Source organism: Neopelma chrysocephalum, unplaced genomic scaffold (assembly GCF_003984885.1).
Source record: "Neopelma chrysocephalum unplaced genomic scaffold, ASM398488v2 Primary Assembly neopelma1_69, whole genome shotgun sequence".
NCBI classification, from domain to species: Eukaryota; Metazoa; Chordata; class Aves; order Passeriformes; family Pipridae; genus Neopelma; species Neopelma chrysocephalum.
In genome coordinates, this window is record NW_020897729.1 from 1,169,154 (window position 1) to 1,181,601 (window position 12,448).

At 41.7% G+C, this 12,448-nt stretch overlaps 1 long non-coding RNA gene across 1 annotated transcript; it reads right to left on the reverse strand.

Moving 5' to 3' along the window:
- Positions 1–409: 409 nt before the first annotated feature.
- Positions 410–11,645, reverse strand: LOC113968755. Its single transcript, XR_003534643.1, has 3 exons — positions 11,563–11,645; positions 2,003–2,134; positions 410–492 (listed from the first exon to the last, which is right to left on the reverse strand). It is a non-coding gene; the product is annotated as an uncharacterized LOC113968755 (long non-coding RNA).
- Positions 11,646–12,448: the final 803 nt, after the last annotated feature.

Consider the following 12,448-nt stretch of genomic DNA (forward strand, 5'->3'; position numbering starts at 1 on the left):
CTTACTCTCTAAAAAGCTGCAGGTTACCTTCTGCCTCACTGATGGCAGACCTGCTCTGCACTGCTTTGAGTGCTGCCCCCGGAAAACATGGACTTCAGATTACCAGGAGTCAGCTGCTGAGGGAGATGCTGTTCCAGAATTGTTAAGTTTGTGATTCTACTGAAGGTCATTTTCTCCCCATCTGCAGGCGAGCACGGCCCGACTGGCTGCTGCATTAGAATAAGCAGATGCTATCAGCACCAGCAACAAATTATCTTCTGAGGTTTTGTGATTTCGGGAGAGTAGCAGGTTGTGGCAAGTCAATTTACATTGAGAAAGGAGAGGGAGCGAAAAGGAGGTTATATCAGCATTACCAAGCAATCCAGTACAAGGGGAAAGGAACAATAAATTGAAGCTGGACAACTAGCGTGAAAGAAGCCATTACCTGTGCACCCATATCACTCCCAGTGAGGTACATAGAAAACCAAACGTGGGCATAGGGAGGTTTCACACCTGAAAAGGATTCATGTATTATGGTCAAGTGGTAAAAACCCAGAGAGAGCATGTGCATATGCATGTAAATGTTTTGGGAGATGTAACTGTTCACATGAAACAGTTCCTTGCACCAGGACTTGGGGGTGTGCTGCAGCAGGAGTGGCCAACCCACTGTTTGTTTGTTGTTTCCAGGAGAGCACAGTTCTATGGCTGAGATCCCAATCCCAGAACCAGAGTGGTGGCATAACTGCTTCTCTGCAAGAGTGGGAGAGCACACCTCCTTATATATTTTCAGATGTGCAAATATTTTAGCCTATAGTATTATGCATAAGTACCTGCACGTAAACCAGCAGAACTTGCTGAAAGACATGGAAGAACTTTATAACAAAACAAAGAATGGAGCTCCATGTTCCTAAAACCCAACTTGAGGTTCCAGCGAACAAGACTTGCTCTACCTCTGTGATCCAGGCTAGTCTCTGCTACTTTCAGACACAGAGCACACCCCTATTTGTGCACAGAACTTTAAGATAAGCCTTGAAGACTATGTAATATATTCAGGAAAAGTACCCATTAAAGGCAAGTCCTACACCTCTGCTTTTAGCCATTGTATCTCTCTATCCATTTCACACTGGCATGCAGAGTCTGCACTGCTTTTTTCCTAACATTTCCTTCAGTGTTTTAAGAACAATCCATATTTCTGATTGGGACTGGGGAGCAATGAAGCCATCTGCTGCAATATTACTTGCAGAAGATATCGGATACCAATTTCAAAACCAGTCTGGCTTTATTACCACAGTGAAATACACTATTTCAGCATTTTTCTGTCAGAACAGACAGACAAAGCTTCCATACATCTCCATGCAGGTGACTCTTCCTACCTCTGGACTCAAAAAATCCTGTGATCTACCTCCCTTCCCCTATGGGCTCACAGAAATATTTATCCCAGCATCCTAGGGCTTTAGCCATGTTGTTTATTACTGTCAAGCAAATATCTGCAGATATTGATGAATTTTGATGTTTCACTCACATCAATCCAGAGATTCCTACACAAACTGGCATTAGTTTTCATTTGCCCAGCCCAAAAAGGAAACGAACCTTACCAGTCCTGAAAGGCTTCTGCACAAATGTGAGTGGGTAAGCCACTCGTACAACTCAAAGTTATAGAAATTCTTTTAATTTTTCTATAAGATCACATTTATATTTTTAGACTAGAGGAATACACAAGATTTAGTCATCATTGACCTTTGAGGGCTACATTAGAGCTAGAGGCAAAAAACTAAAAAACCCACCCATTTGCATAGCATTACAAATATTACTCTGTGTTCAATTCATCTTCTTTTTTTCTGACATGACTTTTGATCATTGTCATATGACTGTGAGGTTTAAAATGAAGCTGTCTCAGTTAGTCTTTCTAAACACAAGAATTTGTAGACATGAGGCAGTTCAGCAACTCAGATTCAAAGCAGGGCATCAGCCTTTAGGTACCTATGTGTTTTCACCTGCTGTCCAGATCCATCAGTTCCCTTACCTGCAGAGTGCAATGAAACTTCTACTGCAATTCTTCCCCTAATGTTAACTACAGGTCTCATAGGGTTTCACTGGAGCAGAACCAATCCTTCCTTCAAATGATTTGAGGGATTTCTCATGCCTTCTCCTTTCCCTATTAAATAACCAATTCAGAACAAAAAAAATATATTCAATAACATGACTCTAAGAGTTCTCAACAATTTCAAGTCAGTAGCCTTTCAAATTCTAGGGCAGTTATGCATGTAGAGTTGAAAGCAATCAGTACAAATCTAGATTATTCTTTGAAGAGTCTGTTTGATGTCTCTTTTTCAAACTGCTAGGTGAACCATAATACAAACAAAATCAGGCTGCTGATTCTCTGATTTAAGAGCATTCAACATTAGAAATTAAAGAATCCAGTCTCCTGACTCATTCACATGCCTTTGGACTGCTATCAAACCTGGGGTGGGTGCAGCATCTCATCTTTCTAGCATAATGTTTACAATATTCTGCTCTTCCTCTCTCAAACACTGCTGAGGTTCCTTGATTTTTCAATTCAGTTCAAAACAGGAGCAGTACTTTTTCTTTCTCTTTTCTAATATCTGTTTATATTTTAGGGAAATCGAGGTGAAATGGCCCATGATTAGCTTTTCAGGGGCAGATATATAGATCATACTATAGGCAAATCGCTACATTGCTCAACATTTTAATCATGCTGAAAAAAAAATCTCAGCAGAGGAAGAAGTCCAAATATTCTTGCCAGAAAATTGGGCTAGCACATTTAAAGCACAAAAGTTTCCATAGCCAAGACATTCACATCTGGATGCTTTTAACTTTGTCAGCATGGCCAGACACCCACTTGTATCTGGATGTTGTGCAATTCCAGGATGAAACTCAAACTCCTACCATGAATCCAGAAGAAGCAGCCTAACACTGCCATCACACCCTTTCTTGTAAATCTTTGGTCCTAGAGAACTTCTTCCAGCTCTAGGGTTTGGAATAACTTGTTTTCAGACCAAAGCTGTCTTCTCCAAACCAAGTCCTGTATCCTGGCTGAGTTAGCTGGAGTTAAATCAGCATAAAACTAAAATAGCACAATGGAAAGTCAGGCTTACTGTTAAATCATGCTTCTATTTTTATCTGGCAAAGCACTTAAGCATGTGATTGAGATCCACAGAACTTAAGCATATGCTTAAAGTTAGTCCTCTGTTTACATGCATTGTTAACTCAGGGCTTATAAATCAATCGATTTTGTGAATCTGGCTGAAATACTGTGATTTTTAAAAGGAAACACAATGCTTATCTCCAAATATGAAAAGGGATCCATAGGCTGAGGATGCAGAAACTTGAACATCAAGCAGGGAAAACTGAGTACTAGCAGTTAGGCCAAAAGCTCACAAAAGGAAAAGGAATATGTCCAAGTGAACTGCTGGACACCACAAAGCAGGAAACAAATTTTGGAGTTAAGTAAGTTCAACCTTTGTAGAAAAAGGACACAAACATGGTGGCACAGGTAAAGCCAAGCTTTATCTAGCCCAGCAGTTGACCTGCAACACTGCAAAAGCAGGTACTTAACAGACACGATATAGTCCACACACAGAGTGGTCACAGTCTTCCAGTTTCCAGCCATAGCAATTTAGGGACTTGAAGCAGCTTCCAAGCCCACACAGGCCACTGTGTTTAGTAGCCTCTGATGAATGGATTCTACAAGATTTTGGCTGATCCTATCTTATATTTATTTCATTTTGCTGTTTCCAGTATCCATCATCATTTCCACAATAAAATATTAAAAAGTACTCCTTTGATTCAATGCTACTATGCATTCAGTTTCTTTAGCTCCCTTAGTTCTTGTGTTACAGGAAGGAGGAAATGATCAGTTCCCATTCACCTCTTCCATATCACTCATGATTTTATGAGCCTCTGTCAAATGCTTCCTCATTTTCTAGACTGAAAAGCAATGCTTTATTTAGACTTCTCCTTAAAAACGTGATATTTCACACTTCTAGCTACTCTTATTGTTCTTTGTAATGCCTTTTCTACTTCTAACACATCTTTTTTGAAACTGAATGAACAGTCCTGCATGCAGGAACACTACAGGAAGATCATTATCTCTGTCTCTCTCCTATACATACTGAAGTGGCATAAGCTTTTTGTTTCGTTGTCAATTATTCCAAAAAACTCCAAAAATTTGTCTTTGTAATTTATAGGACTTCTAGTACTTGTCTGATATTTCTGGAAAATGAGCAACAATGACTTTATTAAGCATTTTCCTGAACAGAAAAAACACAGAAAACAGCTTCCTAGAGGCATGAATGGTCAAGATTATTTTCCCTTGTAAGATTTATGTATATTGACACTGACTTTTGTCTGCCACTGTACTGCCCAGTTTCTCAAGATCCTTCTGCAAAGGACCAAAAAGCTTTATTTATCACCGTGACAGTGATTTTTTGGCATGACTGAATTCACTCCCCTCCCTACTAATTCTTTTTTCCAGGCAGGGCTGTTGAAGAACACAGTTGCCCTGCCCCAGAAACTCTACAAGGACTGCCCTCCCCCTCCTGCCCCCAAGGGATCACTATAAGGAACATAAAAATTTTCTAGTGTGAAAATTGGCTACTTACAGCTATCTTTTCTTTCATACCTTGGTGAGACCCTTTCAAAATTCATTCAAAACCCCAAGCACACTATATTAAGTGTCACATGCTTTTCCAGATGCTTATTCATTCCTTTGAAGATCTCCAGGGTTTGCAATGCACGCCTTTAATTTACAAAGGTCGTGTTAACACACCCGCAGTATATCGTATTTTCGTATGCTGCCACTAAATCTGTTGTAACTTCCTTTTAATTTTTCCTGGTAGAGAAGCCAGACTTCAGTCGCCTGCAGTTCTTTTAATCCCTTCTGGAACTCTTCTTGAGATTAGTGTCAAATTAGTTACCTCCTCTGGGATCAGGGCTGACTGAACCCAAAAGTTTCATACCAGAGTAATTTAGAACATTTGAGTGAATATCATCCGTTCTGGTGATTTGCTATTGTTAATTTCATTCATATCTGTTTTAAAAGCTCTTCTGTTAACAATTCAATTAGAGGCCATTCCTTGGGCTCAAACCTTGGAGGACTTCCCATTTGCTGTCCAGACAGTGCCTCTGCTTGCTGACCTCGACTGCTCCTTTCACACCTCGGTCACTTGCTGAACCCACCATTTGCAACCAGACTGCCAGCTCCTGTTGTATTTGGAGGAACTTTTGTTATTAGTTTCCATGTCTTTTATGAGTCACTCCTCAAAATATTTTGGTTTGTATTGTTACAGGTTTACATTTAACTTGTAAGAAATTATATTCCTCTATGCTTTCTTTGCTTAGGCATGTTTTCCACTTTTTAAAGGACACCTTTTTATTTCTAATAGACCCCCTTCCTCCACTCTTTAACACTAGTAACTTCTTCAGGGGGTTAGGTGAAGTTTGGGAACTGATGAGATATGTTTTCTCCACTTTACAGGCATGGTACTTACATTCTTAATTATTGCTCATTAATGCTTTTAAAATAAATTAAATTTCTTAAATATTAAAATGCTTTTGAAAGAAAAATACTGTCATGGTCTTTAAGGTTTTTCCTAATGTTATTATTACTAGTGAAGTATTGAAATCGACCATGCAGTGGTCACTACTGCCAAGCAATTCTTCAGTGCAACAGCTACAGTTTAAATGACACTTAGTCAAAAGTGTCTTTTCCCTTTTGTTGGTCTGTTTAAAAGTGTAAATTAAAATTTGCCCTTTATATCCTAAGTAGGATAAATCTTCTCCCATCTATTTTCTTGCATACTCTCTTTCCATTGCCTCTGAGCTTTCTTAAGAATTTCATGGATATTTTCACTGCCATGGTCAGATGTTTGAAAGGGTATGTTTGTGATAATGTTTTTCTTGATTTGGCATGGCAATGTTCAATCCATAGAGAGTGGGTGGTAAATGATGATACAGATAACTGATTTATCTTATTGGACTCTGATTTCCAACTGACTGTGAGTCACTCCTCCAACGGCAAAATCTATTCTTGTTATTTCCACATAATAATTATCCTGGTAGCACAGCATTGTACTGATTAGCTTCATTCAGTAAGATTTCTGTGAGGCCAGTACATTGAAATTCACCCATCCTCACTTTATATACATTTAATATTTATAGAAAAGCACGGATACTTTTGGTCTTGGTTTAGCTGCCCATCTGCATGTGCCTGGTTTAACTGTGGATTTGCTTACACTGTTGCATTATCTGAACATTATTGATGGCTGTTCTATCTTGCCATGAAGGCACAGAGGGAAACCTGTCATCAGGATGAGTGTATTCTTCTCCAGGACCTCATCTCAAATAATTTTAAAGACTCTCCCAGTACTTGTTTTCATTCCCAGTGCCATCAGCCTGGCTACCCCTGTTTCAGAAGAGACCATCCCTCCCATCCATTCCTGAGCATCTCTCCTGTCTTCTTCCCACACCGCTTCCTTAGACACACATTGTGTCTCTCATTGTCTGTGGCAAGTATTTCTTGAATGCTGTAATGGAGTTCCTGTTTTTTACCATCCCTCCTATCAAAATGTTGTGTTTTGCCTCCTGGACCTCTCCCTTGTATTTCCTTGGTGCTCACACAACAATGACCAGATATGACACACAAGGAAGGTCACCAGCTCCTCTCCAGTATCCTCTCAGAGGCTGCTCAGACACCACAAGATACAAAGCCCCCAGAGCATAGGCAAATCACTACATGCTCCATCCTGGCCTTGTATTCCCAGTTATCAGTCCCACACAGCTCCACAGCCTGGCCCTTCCTCCCCAGTGGGACTGTGGTTCTTCCAGCATGTGTCTTGTTAAGCGGATACACAAAGTTGCCTTCTGGCAAGAGAGAGGGGTCACATGGACAGTATCTTCTGCACACGTTTACTCATTCAGTCTGAAACACAATTTTATGATTTGTCTTATTGTCTTCTAATTCAAGCACCACCAACAAGACAAGCCAATTCTCCCAACCAAATCTCTTCTAAAAGTCCACTGTACATTCATCACCCAGAAAACAGAAAGCTTCTTTTATTGCACACCTAAAACCAGCAAAAAAACAGGTGAACATGTGTTTTCCAGAGAGAAACTCTGGTGCTTATACTTCCTATCACCACAGCCCTCACTTTCCTGTGCTTAGGGAAGTTTTCTTCTATTTAGAAGCCAGCCTTCTGGGGAACACAATTGTGGTTTTCACATTTTTATTTTTATTATTTTCTAAAGACTGACCCTGTGTTTAATTTGCAGAGAGCACATGGTACAGAACAGATCAAGGAGTTTGGCACAGAGACAGGAGGTACCTTCAACCCTCAGTCAATTAAACATGAAATGTAAAACCTGGCAAGTCTTGCATTTAATCCTCTTTGCACCCCTTAACACCCTGCCAAAGATCAGAAATACTTCTCTTCTTAAAAAGAATAAAAGATTTCAGAACACATCATCAACTCCTCCCTTCAGTCCTCAATACTGACAGTGTTATCTCTACACACAAAGCTTCTCCCCCTTTCTCCAGCTTGGCAACAAAACCCAAGCTCAATGAATATTTTATATGTGTGTGGTTAATGGAGCATTCTGGCTCCAGTCCATTAGGAACCTTACACAACGGTGTATTAACTGCCTCTCAATGTAACATTTTGAGTCTGTCCAAAAGGGATGTGAGTTTGCCAGTTGAGCCAACACACTATTATTGTCCTGTCAGCCTAGTTCCTGTCTTCAGTTGAAGAGCAGGGTCCCCTGCCACAGCAATTTGCCACCATTGTGCTCCCAGCAGCAACTCAAGAAGATTAGCCCAGATCCAAAATCTATTTTCCCCTCTATATTTTGAGGTCTGTATCTCATGCAGGATGGGGAATGCCTGCAGTCTTTCCCCTCAAAGATATACACAGGGATAAGCAATGACCTCACAGATTAACATAAGGGCAAATATAAAGCAGTTGAGATCTTTAGTTTTGATGGAAACCAGGCCCCCATATTCTTTGGTAGCCTTAAAATCCACCTGACTGATTGAAAAATTGATAGCAGAATGACAACATTTGACAAAGTATTTTTGACCTTCTCACTTTAAAAACCTCCTCTGTTCCTCTGGGCCATCACAGGCAGAACACCATCTCCATCAAAATCAGCACAGACATCTCAGCAGTTAGATGGGCACAGGTCACTCCCCTTAAAACATGGGACAGTATAATTCTATCCTGCACATAAACAATACCCCTGGTAAATGGTCAAAATAAGACAGCTGCTGGATTTCTCAGATGAAGAGCCCTGTGAGAGTTAGGGGTCCAGATCTGAATGCTCACCTATGCCTCCCTGACAGTTTGTGGAGTGCGCAGGAGCTTCCAAAGTATGAATCATCCCAAACTAAGGCAGATGTCTAGGATGGGTAAGGTGAATGGCATGGGCTGTTTATCACTCCTCACTAAGCAAAGAGAGAGTCTAGATGACAATCTTAAACTTTATGTCTAAGCTTTAGATAACCAAAATCAGGTGAGATGATTCCCAGCCCCAAGGTTTGCAGACTCATTACCAGGCAAGCCGCAGACCCTGACAGACTTGGGGCAGAAAATAACAAGATAAAGAAAAGTGCTGATGTGGAAGGACTGATCTCATTCCTTCCCTGCCTGAAAGTAGAAAGAGCTGATGCTTCAGAAGGCAAAGCCCATCCTTTGCTCTCATATCATTGTTGAAACACAGTGGAAGAAAGGGAACACTGTTGCTGGATTTCACAGGACTCTGTAGTGCTTTCTACAACACCTACACGAGGTAGTTACCACCCACGAGGGTCTTGGGAATTACAGGCCAGTAAACAAGGCCTAGAGGAGCCAGGGAGAGACTGTTGGCCAAAAAATAGATGAGGTGAAGGCTTTTGATAGGTAGAGATCGCCTCTAGACAAATAGTTCCTCCTTACCCAGTAGTCCCTGCACACCCATGACTAACCCAAAAGGTCTGGAGTTGAAGGATGTGGGGAGGGGTCTGAAAGACACATAATGAAGGGAAGCTCCATGCAAATTTTGAAGGCATTTCTTACTGCAAAGATTTGGAAGAAAAAGCAATAGTTTCCCCAGGGGCACTGACAAGATCACTGTGTCTCATGTCACACTTAAGAAAGGACAGGCACTGCACAAATGTAATCAAAAGCCATAAATCTGACTGACCAGAAGCTCAGCTGCTCTGAACCCAGCTCTGAAGTCAGGTTGTTTCTCTCTCCCGAGGCACAGGCAGCAAATCAGTCATTCTACCAGCAGATAATTCAGTTTCCAGCCCTCCCTCTTCTCCCTCCCCGATCCCTCAGCATTCCCCCCCACGCCCCTTAGCACTATCATCAATGGAAAGTTTTGAGAACTAGCTGAAAACAACCAAAGCACCTAATTGACTGAAGAAGGGAAATGGCAACTTCCATCATCTCAAAAAGCTGCACCTCTCTCCTACTCATCTCAAAGCTGAATAAAGGAATTAAAAACACAGCCTGGGGCAGCCAGCAGAGATTTACAAGAAGCAGACATTAGTTCTAACTCTAAAGGCTGGGCGTGTGTGTGAGCCAAGAGGAGCAAACAGAGAAAGGGAGCAGAAACATACAGTCTTTGGATTTAAAGAGGAGGAAGGAGAAAGAAAAAAAACGAAAAAAATAATCAGCAGACTCTAAACCCTTCCTAATAAAACAAAGATCATCCTGGCAACATGAAATGCTACCCTACCTTGTTTATTTATCGACACAAAGAAAGAAGCAAGTTGGCACCTCAGAGGGTATTAAATGCTGGTTTTTTTGCTGACTGAATGACCTCAGCTGAAATATTTTCCATGACAAGAACCCAGAAGATGCTGGCACAGTGTCAGACAATAAGATTTTCAGAGTGTATTTACATTCTATCCATGGCCCCAGGCTGTTCCAAACCCATAGGCAGGTGTTGCCTTTATCTGTTCTTTGCTCACCTGGCTCCCTAGCAAAATGTTCTGAGACCTGTGGCTCAGCTGCCTTAACTGTTTGCTGCCTGGTGCTTAGAAAGCTTCAGAGACATCTGGAATCCTGGCAAATAGAGATGGAGACTCCATTTGCCCCTCAAAGCTGATCAGTGAGTGGTGTGTAAGGAGTTTTTGCCAACAAGCAGAAGGAAAACAGTGGTGATGCAATGGTAGAAGACAGCTAAAACCCAGACAAATTCATGCTGAGAAAAAAGATACTTTTTAAAAGAGGATGGGAAAAGGTGGTTCTTTCAAGGATGCACTGCATTTTCCATCACTTGGAATCTTAAAGCTAGGTCTGAATAGTACTCTGAGAAGCAACACTCAAGATCCTGCAGAAGACCAGAGGAGAGGGTCACAATTACAGCTCCTAGCCTTGAAACCTGTGCAGGACAATATTCCATTGTCAAGCACAGGATGCTCACCAACCCACATCCCTACAGCAGTGGATAAAAGGGAGGGATCCAGGCTAAGCCACAAAGAACCACAGGATTCTGCCTTTCATCTCTATGGCACAAATTCACTACATCACAGGTTTCCAGCTTCCAGCTACATGTTCTCCCATAGACTAGCTCCTGACCTGGTCTTCAGAAAAACGATCTGTTCTATCCCTGCGGTGGAAACGGCCTCCTCTTTGCTCACTTTAATTTGGCTTCTAGTGCACAACTCCTCTCTCTTGAGTAATAAGCCTCCAGGAGATGCTGCGAGAGGATACGCCCTTCATGCCGCCCAACCAGGAAGAATGATAATTGCACTTTTAACAGCACTGTGTACAAGGCAGCCACCAAAGCAGAGGAAGCATGAATTAAAGCAGGATAAAAAGGAGGGGCTTTACCATCTACCTAATAAGGTATTATTCATGCTTTTGGAAAGCTTCCTTTCAGAGAGATAAAAACAGACATAATAGGCAGCCATAAGCAACTGCCTCTAGAAAAGGAAAGGCCTGCCTGCCATCTCACAACTGTATTGTCATGCTGGACTCACCTTCTACCTTCCCAACCTTCAGGTCCCCCTCCCTTTCCTATCTTCTTGCCGTGTGTCCTTGTTTAACCTGTTTTGTACTCAAGTCAGCTCCCCCTTGCCCATGTGCATGGCTCAGGTCTGGCCCACTCACACACACACCTTCACTCCAGTTCCCTCCAGTCCCACCACCTTCACCCAACCAAGGAAAATGTCTTTTTTCCTTTCTTCTTCCCTTTCTCTCACTCCTGTCTTCCCTGCAAAGTTCTTCAACTCAAATTCACTCCAGGCCTACTGTGTGCAAAGCATTTCCCCTTTCACATCCCTTCCCCAGCCCACACCCATCAGCTCACTCATGCCATCCCACATCAGATAAGAGGCAGTCATCTGCTAACTGTGCTTGTAACTGTATTTATGTATTTGTCTGGCCTCACTTTTCACCCAGGAAACAAAAATGTGACCTTACCCTCCAACAAATTTATAATAATAAACTTCCACTCATGAGCCCAAAACAATGCTCAGTTTTAAACATCTCCACAAAGTAAATTAACCACTGCTCACTTGCATAATGTGTCACTGTCCTTTTCAATCCTGTCCAACTGGTTATCATAATGTATAAGTACCTTGGAGCCTTTGCCATTTCTGAAGCTGTTCTATGCACGCTGTGCAGGATTTGCCATGCTGGGAAGTGCACCTCCAGGAAGCCTTTCCTGCCAGGCAGAAAAACAAACAAACAAAAAACACACCCAGATTATACTTCATAAGGATTTTAGGTTCATGGCAAATGGAATCCTAGTGGAAATTTCCAAGGATTCCAACAAAGTAATACAATTCAGTCCCATCACATTTGGCATCCAACAAGCAAAGGACCTGTGAAAGCTCTGTAGGCACCTTCAGGTACTGAAATGCCTTTGGAAACAAGGCATGGAAACTGCAAAAGAGGCATTAAATGTTTAACCAGGTCTGTGGGCAGCTCTTTGGTCTTGATCCCTGGATAAGATCAGATGAACACATATAATAAGACCACCACACATGTAGATGTACAGAGAACAACTTTTCAAAGCTGTCCCTTCCCTGGCTCTGGACTCCCAGCCATCATTACAGACTGGTTTAAAAACAAACCACAAAAAGATCTAACAAACAAACCCCCCCCCAATAACCAACCAATCTGTAGTCCTTTTGGGATGAAATAAATAAGCTATGAAGAGCTCCTCTCAGCTGTAACAGTGAGGATAGAAATGGAGGTAAACTAACCAGGTACTGCACATGGTATCTGCCACCTTCCATTCCCAGCAGGAGCTCTGAGTAATGCCTGCATTCAGTGTTGCTGCCACTGTCCAGCCCAAGGACATCTTTTATACAATGCCTCACCGATAATCCTGTAAGGATTTTCAGCTCTGTCTTGTACAGCATTTTAATTACTCACACTGTTTCAGGAGCTCAATCATTTACAGAAGGTATTTTCATCCCACTAATTGTAGGTTTCCCAGAGGACTCAGTACTGTATTT